The sequence below is a fragment of the Cygnus atratus genome, chromosome 3 (assembly GCF_013377495.2).
Source record: "Cygnus atratus isolate AKBS03 ecotype Queensland, Australia chromosome 3, CAtr_DNAZoo_HiC_assembly, whole genome shotgun sequence".
NCBI lineage: Eukaryota > Metazoa > Chordata > Aves > Anseriformes > Anatidae > Cygnus > Cygnus atratus.
Genome location: NC_066364.1, coordinates 7,486,037 through 7,498,186, shown reverse-complemented (window position 1 = coordinate 7,498,186; position 12,150 = coordinate 7,486,037). Strand labels below are relative to the sequence as shown.

The 12,150-nt window shown below is 43.0% G+C and overlaps 1 protein-coding gene across 5 annotated transcripts in view; it reads right to left on the bottom strand.

Annotated features, from left to right (window-relative positions):
* ITSN2 (intersectin 2) overlaps window positions 1-11,069 on the bottom strand; it is an 80,408-nt gene extending 69,339 nt beyond the window's left edge. For 2 of the 5 annotated variants that reach the window (XM_035560113.2, XM_035560114.2), the window contains exon 1: window positions 10,914-11,062. The gene's annotated coding sequence lies outside the window, so the exon portion shown is untranslated. Of the gene's footprint in view, window positions 1-2,030; window positions 2,134-4,256; window positions 4,714-10,913 lie in introns of those variants that run through there. The other 3 variants (XM_035560111.2, XM_035560110.2, XM_050710112.1) reach the window with 3 other exon arrangements.
* Window positions 11,070-12,150: the final 1,081 nt, after the last annotated feature.

Genomic DNA, 12,150 nt, shown 5'->3' with positions numbered 1-12,150 from the left:
AATGTCTAATAACACACTGATTCACTCTTAAACCCCCTCAATCTCAAGATATATATTTAAAAAGCTATATACAACTTACAATAACAAAGTTAAACTTTATTATTGTCAAACTCCCTTCCCTTCTGGTGTAACACCAGGGTTACACCAAACACATGTGCTTCACTGGGGATAGACTCACAAGTTGTACTGAAGCTAAAAAAAGGGAAAATAAAAGCATCTCTGCAACATAATTTCCCCCCATTAATTGTTTTTAGGGGAGGAGGGAAGGAGGAAACAGCCCAGTAAACTCGAAGTTCACACATTTTTTCACAGGTCTGCAGAAACAATCCTTTTCATAGGATTCTCTTGCCTTCAACAAGCATTCTGCCTTCTGAGTTTCCACGGCGTGCCCCAAAGGCTTAGTTATTATGCATATATCAAAGTTAAAAGGAGTTTACTTTCCACACATTCCAAATCAAATTGCTCTCACCACCTGTAAAAGTATCTTGCACCTTTAGGACACAGGTGTGGACTGTTCATTTACAGGGAGAAATCTCAGGAAAACGTTGTCGCTTTAGGCAGAACTTACTCATTTTAAAACAGCTCTGATAACTTTAAATCATTAATGACAGTGAAAGCTCTGAATTTCCAAATAACCTGATTACACTACAGGGAAATCTAATGACATATAGAAATGTTTAAGAAAGAAATCTCTACACAACAAAGATCCTAAGCGGTATCCCCGACTATAAAGGTGACAAAATGGCCATTACAACCAGAACATCTCAGAAAAGATTTGTTTCTGCAACATGTTCTAGAAGAGGTGCTTGGTGAACTCATTTATCAGCTTCAGCCATAAGAAGCAATGTCAGGAACCGCACAAAATCCACCCTGTAACAGAACTGTATCAAGCGTCCCACTCAACACTGTAGACTACAGTGAGTCCTGCTGCCATTTAGGGCAAAAACAGGAAAACTGGGATGTTATGTATAAATAGCAGGACCACAAGTTCTTGTAAACAAGTGATCTGACTGCTCCTAATGCTTAAAGCACTAATTGTGTCAGATGTGCCGAACTGCAGCTTCTGCTCCCTCCCTCAGTATTGATTATAGTTGAGACAAGCTGAGAAATAAAGAGACCGCAAGAAGGAGGGGGGGAACTTGAGACTGTGCTGAAGTACTAAGAAAGCATTAGAGCTGGGCAGAACGCAGGAAAAAGGAAAAAAAAAAGAAAAAAAAACACACACTCTTCCATTGTAGGCTTATTTTTTGTTTGCCGTTTTATGAAGAACAGCCTTACCACAACCTTTGTTAATATTTATACCTAAACTTTTTTTGTTTTGTTTTCTTTTTCCAAAATATTTCTCAGAGAAACCACAGCCACATAGTTTCAGTAGGAATGAAGGTCTGATGCATCAGGTTCTGGCACACTGCTTGTGACTGGAAGCAAGCAAGCAGTGCAGAAGCAGCACGGCTGGACTCACTCCTACTCTTTTGCCTCCCTCACAGACTGCAAGGAGTCACGTTGAGGATTTCTGCTGTAAGAGCCCACTAGCAAGCACAGGCACCGCAGTGGCAGTTGACTGATTCTCCCTTTGCAACACCTGTAGAACTGGACGATACAAAAACTGCTGGTATTGGCAAAGCAGACAGCGATAACGTGATACCCATGTAGTTCTCTGCCTTGTTAAGTGTCAGTAAGACATTATAAACCAGCACAGCCCAACATTCCTCTTTGCTCAAGATATTTGTGTAGAAAAGTCTACTAATTTTAAATATATAAAATAATAAAAAAACATCTTGGAAGGCCAAGAATTGATTTTCTTCATTGAGCTGGACACACTGACCTGGCCCCTTCAACAAAGACTGCGGCCAGCTTCACAACGCCCATCCACACCAGTAATACAGTGAGTAAGTGGATCTTGGAAGCTAGCAGATCACTAGCTCTTTCCACTCCCCTCTGCTACTGTGAATAAGCGTACTGAAAGCCTTAGTTAACATTTTGACATTTCAGGAAGAAGAAAAAAAATATAGAAGTATTAAATACTTAACCCTAAGTGACGAGGTCCCTTCTTTGCTCACTGTCATACAGGGACTTGCCTCCAAACAGCGATTAAGACAGAACAGAAAAAATATTGCTTCCGACGAGTATTTGCTGTAAAAAGCATAATTACAGTTATTTGCTACTGAACTAATTATGTATAATTTTCCATCCCTACTGTTTTGTACTTTCTGGTTTATGCATTCCCTGCAGCAGGAGGCTCACAGCAGAGCACATTTTTTATTCAGGTGAGGCCTTTCATGAATTAAGCATATTTAGAAATCATAAGATGCTTTGAAAGGAAGGTTTTAGAAGTAGCAATCCTACAGACTTGAGTCAGAGACACTGCTAGTTAATTCTGTTCCCCTAGGAAGTGCCATCCCAGCTACGTTATCCTTCCTATTCTGCCTTTAAGTGAGATTGCAAAGGCTCACAACTGGATTTGATTTTAGGTAACTGCAGAGATCTAATTGGATCTTTAAGAGCATTAAGAACAACAAGAATCAGAAGTGCTGCTAGCTATTGACCAGAACAAAAATTAAATTAATTTTAATGGAAGAAATTCCCACACTTCACTGTTTGGTACTACCAGCAGCAGCAGTTACGGAATCAGCCAGCAGCAACTGCTCCAGGTACCACGACTCTCTGCACCAGACCGACAACGTTCAGGAGTAAAGATGTGTTTACTCCTTTATTCTCCACTTTCCTAACTACACTCCTCTCCCAAGGGGACCCAAAATTCATGCTCCAACCTACCCCTCCCTGCCCCTTGCCAAGCAGACCCCAGTTCCTTCCTCTTGCCCGCTCATCCTCCCTTCGCAGGTGCTACCTACAGGTGCAGGACACGTAATGCCAAGAAACAAAATCCTATTCCAGCTCTGTTGGTGGCTGCTGTGGCAGTACAGGAAAGTTGCTGATGTTACACAGTAAAAACAAGTCAACCCGATCAGATGATCAGTGCCAACCACCAAGGGGGTAGAAGCTTTCTTCCAAACAAGGCTGCCTCCATGCAGGTGATTGCTAAGTCAACAAGCAAAAAATACCACAGCAACTGTCCTCTTTGGGACTTTATCGCATAGTTCAGTTTAGAACTGGTACAGAAGTAATCCAGAACCACCTCAATAACGCCTTTAAAATGGTCCAGACACCAGTTTGGGCATCTCTGCTTGAAGGAGTTGCTATGTCGTACTTGTCACGGATGAACCAGGTTTTAGTCTTTATTCCATCGAAGTCAATCTGACTCAGATGTTAGTCAAAACACAAAAGAAGTTAACAAAAAAAACTCTCCCAGTAGAAGAACAGCACATAAACCAGTGAGATTCACTTGACTATTCATTTTATGGGACTTGGTTTGCATTTGGCTGGTGTATGCCAACCTACAAGCCTAAAAACCTCTGTTCCCACCTAATTTAGTTTCCAACTTTAAAAGTCTCCTAACACTTGGATTGCTCACTTTGCTAGCTCGAAAAAGGTTTAAATCTCATTGGAATTCAGAGATATATCCTCCTGCCCACCTTGCCCGACTCACTTTCTGAATATACTGACCATGCAAAACGGATGCCCTGCAAAAGAAAAGAATCACTGCTTCTGTTAAAAGAACAAAAACATAATTGTGTAGTCAATATCGATGGGTTTACTTCTTTACTATTTGTTTTTTTACAGCTGCTCAGTTTGACAGTACTCATTGAAAATATCAAGACCCATTTCAACTCTCTTGTGCCTCTGGAGACCTAAATCCATCTTTCCTTCCTCTCAGGAGGAGGCACTCCCACATTTTATTGCGCAGCCATTTAAGGAAACCCGTGCACAGTGTTTGGAATAGCAATGTAAACTCGGGACTTCACCCTGCTATGTGAAAATCTCCATCATCAAGTTGGAAAGATGCAGGTCCCTGTCTGTCCCTGCCAACACAGCTTTGATTCTTCTTTGCAAAGAAGAAATTTTGAAGGAGGGAATGGGAATCTCACCTTGGGAAGTTCACTATTGAAATCCCAGGGCTCTCTCCTAGGAGATGTGTGCATGAACTTCCTCAGGAAAAGATGGGAATCCAACCCAGCTCTGCCACACCCCAAAAAAATACCTTCACTAACCTCAATCCAGACAGGGAAAGACATCAACATCTCCACTTGCTTTGTTAAAGAGAGGAAAAAATACAATAAAAAGAAGCAAAAGCAAAAACAACAACAAAAAAGGCAGAGGGTAGATTATTTCCAAGATGAAACAAAAAGAGTTTCTACCTTTGAGAAGGAATTCCAGGCTGCAGATCGTAACCTTCCTGGGGAGCTGAGCGAGACACAACTGCTCCTGAATGGGTGGTAACTTAAAATACTCTCTTGCCTTCTTTGCTTCCTACTTCCTAATTTGCATGACTCTGCACTCCGTATGCTGCTTTTTCTAGATCCTGTTTTGAGACACACAATTTTCTCCTCTAATACTTTGCAAGCATTGCACAAGAGCCCTACGATGCCATTCTGTGGGGTCCACAGGCCTCGAAAAATGCAGTTCTCAGCTTCCACACTGCGACTCCTACTTGTGTCAGTGTGGACTTAGGCAAAACACAGATCTTTCATGAGTTTTCTCTTCGTTATTTCTCATTCCTATCAAGTTGAGAAACATTCAGTGCAGGTTATTTAAGAGCTTATCTCTGTGAAATCTTGTCATGCACTCTTTTTCAAAGTAAGTTTTGAGTCTCCTCCTACCCTTCCGTCAAAAGCACAAGTGAAATCTGCCTCCTAACAAAGCAAAAGTAGAAAGAGGAGAATTCTTACATTACCTTCAGCTTTAGATATGAGAGCTGCTACTTAGCCTTTTGCTTGGGATTCAGACCCTGGTGACAGTCCAAAATATACACAAAACATTCACGAGCTGCTAAAGGTAAGCATAAAATAAAAGGTACAGAATAAGGGCAATCACGCTCAGCAGAGGACAATCTTTCATTATTTGTAAAAGTAAAGAAGGCAAAAAAATAAGCCACACTTGGATTTACATTTTCAGAATCTGCTTTCAAGCTGGACAGGTGCACAAACCCATCACAGGCTTTGCTCCTCCAAACTGAGTGAGCTGGAAGGCAGAAAGGAGACAGACCAAAAGAGGTCTGTAAAGTGGAGAAACAGAGTTTATCTTTGATGAAACAGGCAAGCCACATGAGTGAAAAAAGCAAAAGACCAGCATTTATGCAGTCAAAGCAAGAAAAAACAACTCTACATCATTATTTCAAATGGGCAACAAAAGGGTAAAAGCACATTCTTCCTTAAAACATACATGGCTGACACATTTGGAAGCACAAGATACCTAACCTACAATATTATGATTGAAGGATTATTAGTTTAAAAGTAACAATTAGTTTTCAGGATCCCCAGTGTTATTTAGAGGAAGTCTGGCTTTGCTAGCTAAAGAAAAACATTTTTTTTAGGTCATGAAAGACAAAAAAAGAAGGGACATTCAACGGAAATTTGGTCACTTAATCTTTAATACTGAGCTCTATGGCACACCAGTGACATTTTGGCATTGCAACCAAATTTCACGAACTTAGGGAATCATTATCACTGGAGTTAGACATAGATCTCAGTGTCGTGTGAAGTCCCTAGGAGCTAAAGTATAGCATAGTTAGAAAGACAGTTGTTCTAGCTTAATAAGTTCATAATAATATGAGGACACTAGAAGTGTGGTGGAAAAAAGGGGAGTTTTAGATTTGTATTGGTAAAATTCTTGACCTTTGAAAGAGAAGACGAAAAGTAATTTCATTGGAAATCACCTCTGATTCTCGCTGCATGTATTAATATGGCCATAATGTCATTTGTTTGCATTGCAGCTGTCATATTTTTAGAAACAAAGAATAACAACTCCCATTTCCTGTTCTTCCCAAGCATTACTTCACGCTCGCTGTTGAATCACTTACAGATATTGCCCATGACTGATGCCGCAGCACTTCAGAAGCTCCACCTGCATCAGCGCCGAAAATTTTCACCCAAAGAGCCAATTCAGAGTTATCATCTGCTACTTCCAAAGCTGAAGCAACAAAATCCCACACCAGCACGTTCCAAGTCAAATCTGCTGCTCTTGGTACTGCAAAGCAGCAGCGACTTACCTGAACCAACAATGTTTTTTTCAACTAGCTGTAACTGCAAAAAAAAATTATAAATAGTTCTCAGGTAATTGTTCCCTATTAAGTAATTCCAATGTGGTGTGCTGCTACTGTCATCAGGTTACGTCATTTGAATTTCATGTGCTTCTGAGAATAAGGGTTACACAACACTGGGCTTGTCTACATGAACGCTCAACCTTCTGCTTCAGCTCTAGGACACAAGAAAGCAACTTTGCCAGATTGTTTTCCTACACTGCAAGAGCCTTAAAACCTTCTGAAGTTGAATAAAAATGAAACTTCATCAGCTCCACATCCACTTAATGATTCATTTCTATTTGTGAGTTAATCCGCACCTTTTGAACATTTGGTCCTAATGGCACAACAGCACCAGAAAAACAAGTTGCTACAGTCCCTGTGTAATCTTGCACTATGGCAAAGGATGTGTAAACATAAAAAGAATCAAAGATGCCTCATGAGATAAAACCAACTAACCTGTTTTCTACAGAAAGACTCACCTTTAAAGAATCTGAGAATAAAAAAAGTCCCGATAGGCTAATCAATGAAAGAACAATATGCTAGTAAGCAGCACGCTTACATTTTTTGCCTGGCTTTCTAAGGGTATGAGCTGAGTGGTTAACGTGTGCTTTGATGAAACCCACAATCAACACGAACCAAACCTGACAGAAGGGTGCAAGAATATTAACTGCCTACAAGATTCATGAAAATAGGCAGCCAGGCAGAGAAGATGCTGCCAAATTTAGTGTCCCCATTTATGAAAAAGACTGCTGTGGGTGTATGCTTGAGTACCAATATTAGACACCAGGGAATCCATCTGGCTGAAAGCTGTTCGAAACATACAAACCATGAGAAAACTTCTCCTAAAGCTTGCATCTCATTAGATTCAGACAGCCAAAGCCGCAAGAAACAAAGCTTTGCCAGTGGTGCTGCTCACACACAGCTGGTTTAAGATTCCAGCTTACATCGGTCTGTCAATCCAAAGAAACTGAACTTACCATCAGAGATAAGCCCCACAGGTGATGAGGATTCAGAAAGAGGTTTCCAGGGGTATTCATGGTTAAAATGTTTGCAAATAAGCATTTGAAAATGGTGAGATCACTTAAAACAGCTGCCTAGCACTTCAGAAAATCTGACTGTACTCTAGCAGGAGTGCTTCTCCCCCATATCATCTGTTGCACCAGCTATCAGCAACCAGGGTACAAAAGGAAAATACAATTTTAAAGGGTAAAGGATGGCAATGTGTTTCTGAAGCTACAAAGGATACAGTAACCACAGTTTTATCATCCCTAGGGTCAACCTCTGAACCTCACAGTACACTTTGTGTTAAGTGTTTTACTGACAAGTGATACTGCTTGAAATAAGTCAATGCCGTAAAAGAGAATTCCCTAATTAACTCTACATTATGTTTGTTATCTTTATGATCGCCAGTGGTCACCTAAGACAAGGAAAAAGATAAAGAAAGGTCGCTGACTTTCTCACATCATTCAGCCACATGAAATGAGTGCTCCAATCTAAAAGCAACAGTACAAATTCACAAATTCAGCAAGCTACTGCTCTCTGTTTTCCCAAAAGGACTGTGTTTATGCCAAGCTTCCCCCTCAAAGCTAAAAATACGGCATGATCCATCATCTAATCACCTTGCCAAGAGATGTGGCATTACAATGAACTGAAAGTGGCTTTCAGAAGTCAAAATCATTTGAAAACAATAAATTATAGCAGTTGCTAAACACGGAACAAAGCTGGGACCAGTGCTGCCAGGAACAGTGGCTGAGGTCATTGCGAGACTGCTCTCGATGGTTTTTGAAAGGTCCTGAGGACTGGAAGAAGGCAAATATCACACCCATCCTCCGGAATGGCAAGAGGGACAATTCAGCAATATAAAAGCTTAATTCTGACTTCAGCCTTTTGAAAGACTGTGGAGCAAATCCTGTTGGAAGGCATGTACAAAGAACAAGATGGTTACTGGAAAAAACTGTATTTTCCTTTCTGTTTTCTGTTTTGAGATGAAGGGAGAGCAGCAGGTACTGCCTATTTGGACTTCACAGCAACTTTCAAGAAGTCTCCCACAGCATCCTTACCTTGGGAGCCAAACCAGAGAAACACAGTTTGAACAGGCTGACTGTAAACTGGGTGGAAAACCAGACTCGAAGCGTTGTGATCGGCAGCATGAAACCCAGCTGGCTGCCACCAGCAATGCTCCTCGGGGCTGACACTGCTTCATGTCTTCGCTGACAATGTGGGCAACAGGATGGCACGCACTCGGCAAGTGCAGAGGATGCCAGACAGGAGAAGGCTGCCCAGAGAGGCTGCGGATCTCTGCCCCTGGAGGCATTCCCAACTTGAGCAGACGTGGCTCTGAGCAACCTAAGTCGGCCCTGCTTTTAGCGAGGGTTGGACCACATAAGGTTCAAAAGCCCCTTCCAAACTAAATCATCTTGCGCCAATGTTTTAGGTAAATAAAAGCAAAGGGAACCAGTTAGGAGGTATTTTAAAAACTGAGATATTTGAGGTATTTCCTTTCAAGTGAAAATAGGCCAGAAATGAATGTGTCCAACTTCTGAGTCAGTTTTAAAAAAAAAATGCAAAAAGAACAACTCAGGACTTTCATAGAAAATGTCATGAAATGCTGTCTTCCTCAATTTTATGTACTGATCAAACCGCATTTCATGAGGTTATTGCGGAGATTTGAAAACTGTTAATTAGCAGGTTCTCTCTCAGGCCAGAGACGTCCGTGTCGATTTGCAACAGGAACCAGTGAGCAGGAATGTGTTCCTCTTCAGGACCTTATCACAAGGTCTTTTCTTAACAGACACCTGCTTTCAAGGGGGATGAAGCTTCTTCACAATGCCTCCAGTCAAGCACATAAGCTACCTTTCACTTTTCAAATCCCATCCCGCTTCCCCCAGCAGTAGCTGAACGAAGAATTACCATCACCTACAGAATGTAACTTCATTTTTGATAGCTGCTGCTTTGCTACAGAACAAAATTAATTCACTTCTCATTATTAAAGATCACAAACAGAAATATTTGTAAATATTAGAGTGGTGGAAAAGAACAAGCAGCCCATAAAGCACTGGTAGCATAATACCACCTGTGATAGACAGCCCCATAAGCAAAAATGAGCCAGAGACACAGCATTTTTGTTACTGATAGGACTACAGCACCATTCTCTTTATATTAGAGTAGCAACTAACAATTCAGTCTGGGACATATCTCATACCCTAGATCTTGCATAGAAAGAGAAGAAAATAATAAATGCAATTCCCTCAGGACAGTAATTAAAAGGAAAATCAATCATACCCGCTTGATCTAATTTAGGCACCTGATTTAGGAGACTAACCTGACCAAAATTTCTGTGTAGCATAGAGCATGGAGCAGTCCAAATCCATGTTTGTAGGTATGCATATAATTCTCCTAACATCATACAGAGCCTACAGTCTGAGTAAATATTTCTCTAAAGATCCAGAGGTGAAGTGGTGTCAACCCCCCAGCTTAGACTTAAAAATAATAATAATAGACAAACCAAATGGGGAAGTAAAGTGGAAGCATGAAAACAAAAATGAAGTTTAGTAAAAGAATGAAGCCCAGCTACCTATTTATACAATTAGTTCCTACTGCTCGTTATTTCTAAATGTCACTGTTGCACCACTGGATTTAGATGCTTGTCACAGCTGAAGTCTTTAAATTTCAAAGAAAAATGCATTTTATGTACCACCAAATCTTATAAACACACCACAGGAAAGCTGTATGTGAGCACTTCTTAACATGCCTTGCGTGTTTTCCTGTGTATATATAAACGCGGGAGCTGCTGCCACCACAGGCAAGCATGAACAAAACAAGTTTAAAGAACCCTAGGTTCCCAAAAGAGACGCATGCGATACAGCAGCCTGAATGCAAGTGCAACACCTTGTAACTTCTCACTCCAGCGCTGTAAACGGGGAATTTTCAACTTGCCTTTGAGAGACCTGCTATGAGCATGCGTACTATGACAGGAACTATCTAAAGCACAATCTACTTTCAAGTTTTGTAATGTGACAGATGTCAAAGCGTCAAGTGCTGTGCAAACCGTTTCGGGGCACCGAAAGCCTAACTTGCTACCTCAACGCTCAGGGAACCGCATCAAGCGCCTCAGCCTCCTTTTATTTTCCGGATTGTTACCTCCCGTTGCGTACAGTTCAGATCAAGGAAGAGCTATCTATTTACAAAGAGCACGGCTTCATCAACAACATTTAACCTCTCCAAGCTCTACATTTTCCCAGTTTTCCCAAAAAACGACACCAAACAAACCCACCAGCACCACAAGACTCTCAGCATGCCCCATCAGCCAGCTCTGCCAGCGGGCTCCCCGGTGCAGACACCAACCGGTGGGGCACCGACACTGCTATTTCTTCCCGGGGAGGGCATTAATAAAACACAGGCGAGCAGCAGCAGGACCTATCGTCGCTGTTTTCCATTCCTGCCTTCAAAAGCACACACAAACACACATACACACACCCCGGCCAAACTTCACCACCCGAAGCTGGAGCCGGCCCCAGGGGGCAGCCCCCTCGGCCCTGCCAGCCGCCGGCCGGAGATTGAAACAAAACGAAAACAAACCAAAACAAGGCCCTTAAAATAAATAAATAAAAAACGCTCGGCCTAACAGAAACCCCGAGCACTCCTTCCCACGCCCGTCCCCTACCAAGCAGCTGGCCCCAAGGGCTGCCTGCAGCAGGCGCTCCCCGCACCCCAGCCCCGCTCCCGGTGGGACGAGGCCGCCTCGAGGGGAGGTTTCAGGCCCCGCCGGCGGTACCTGTTGCCTTGTCCGTGAGCTCCTCGCTCCGTGCTGCCCGCCAGCCTTCCTCCTCCTTCTCCTCCTCCTCCTCCTCCTCCTCCTCCTCCTTCGCCACCGCCTCCCGTGGTGGCGGAGTCAGCCCCACAACATGGCGGCGGAGGCGGGGGCCGCCTGGGGAGGAGGGCGGAGGGCACGGGCTGAGGGCGCCGTTGAGCTGGTGCCCGCTCGGTGCTGGCCTTGAGGTTTGGGGGGTGCTTTGTGGGGTGGCCCCGATGGCTGGGTGAGGGTAATTCCTTCGAGGGCTGGGTCGTGGGTTAGAGGCAGCTCCGGGTGTGTGGTTCGGTTGTCACAGCCGGAGGGCTTGGCTGTGGGCCCCGGAGGAGATGGCCGCAGCCCGGAGGGTCACCTTGTCCTGGGGGGCTGCAATACCTCAGGGGTCTAGCGGTACGAAAGGCAGAGCTCCTCACATCGCCCTCTCCGACCTTTGTGGTTCAGGTGCAGGGATCCCTGCTGCAAGCGGGATCAGCATTTGCAGGAGAACTTGTGCAAAAGCAAAAGTTACATGTAAAGTCCTTAACTCACACAAAACTTACCTCATCCTTCCTGATTTTTCCTCGCTGTTGGTTCCAGCTGCTCCTGAAAACATTCCTTATCTGCCTCATAAATTACTTCTTCCCTAAGTTTTCTAGCTATTTACAAAACAGACTAATAAATAATCTCAGCCCTATCTCAATTATTACTTCCTCGTGGAAGCTGAACAGCTAATGCCTCTGGTTTCATTGCTCTGCACAGCAATGAAACTGCCCTAGCCGTGTGGCAATTTCGCTTGTAGAGAAGCTGTGCAGCACCTATGGGGTGCCTCTGAGGTGCTTTTGGGGTGCCTGGTGCTGCTCATCGGTGGGAAGCATGTTCTGTGGGGACACCAGTCCTGCCCTCATGAAGAACGACATTCAGCCAGTGTCAGGCACTGCTCAGCACGCCAAAATACAGAAGGTTTCATGGATTTATTTTTTCAAAAACTAGTCAATTCTATAGAAAGGAGAGGTGAAAAATGCCTTGACTTTTAAATGTTAAACACTGAAGCCAGTTTTCCACTAAAAAGCTATTTAAGCAAATAATTATCAGAGACCTTTATGAATTACTCCTATTACAAGGACTTTTATAGCTTCTTCAGCAAGTGGACCTTGCTGTCTATGAATGATTACAGTGTCTTTCTACTATATTTTTGCTGTGTAGATAATTATATATCACCTTT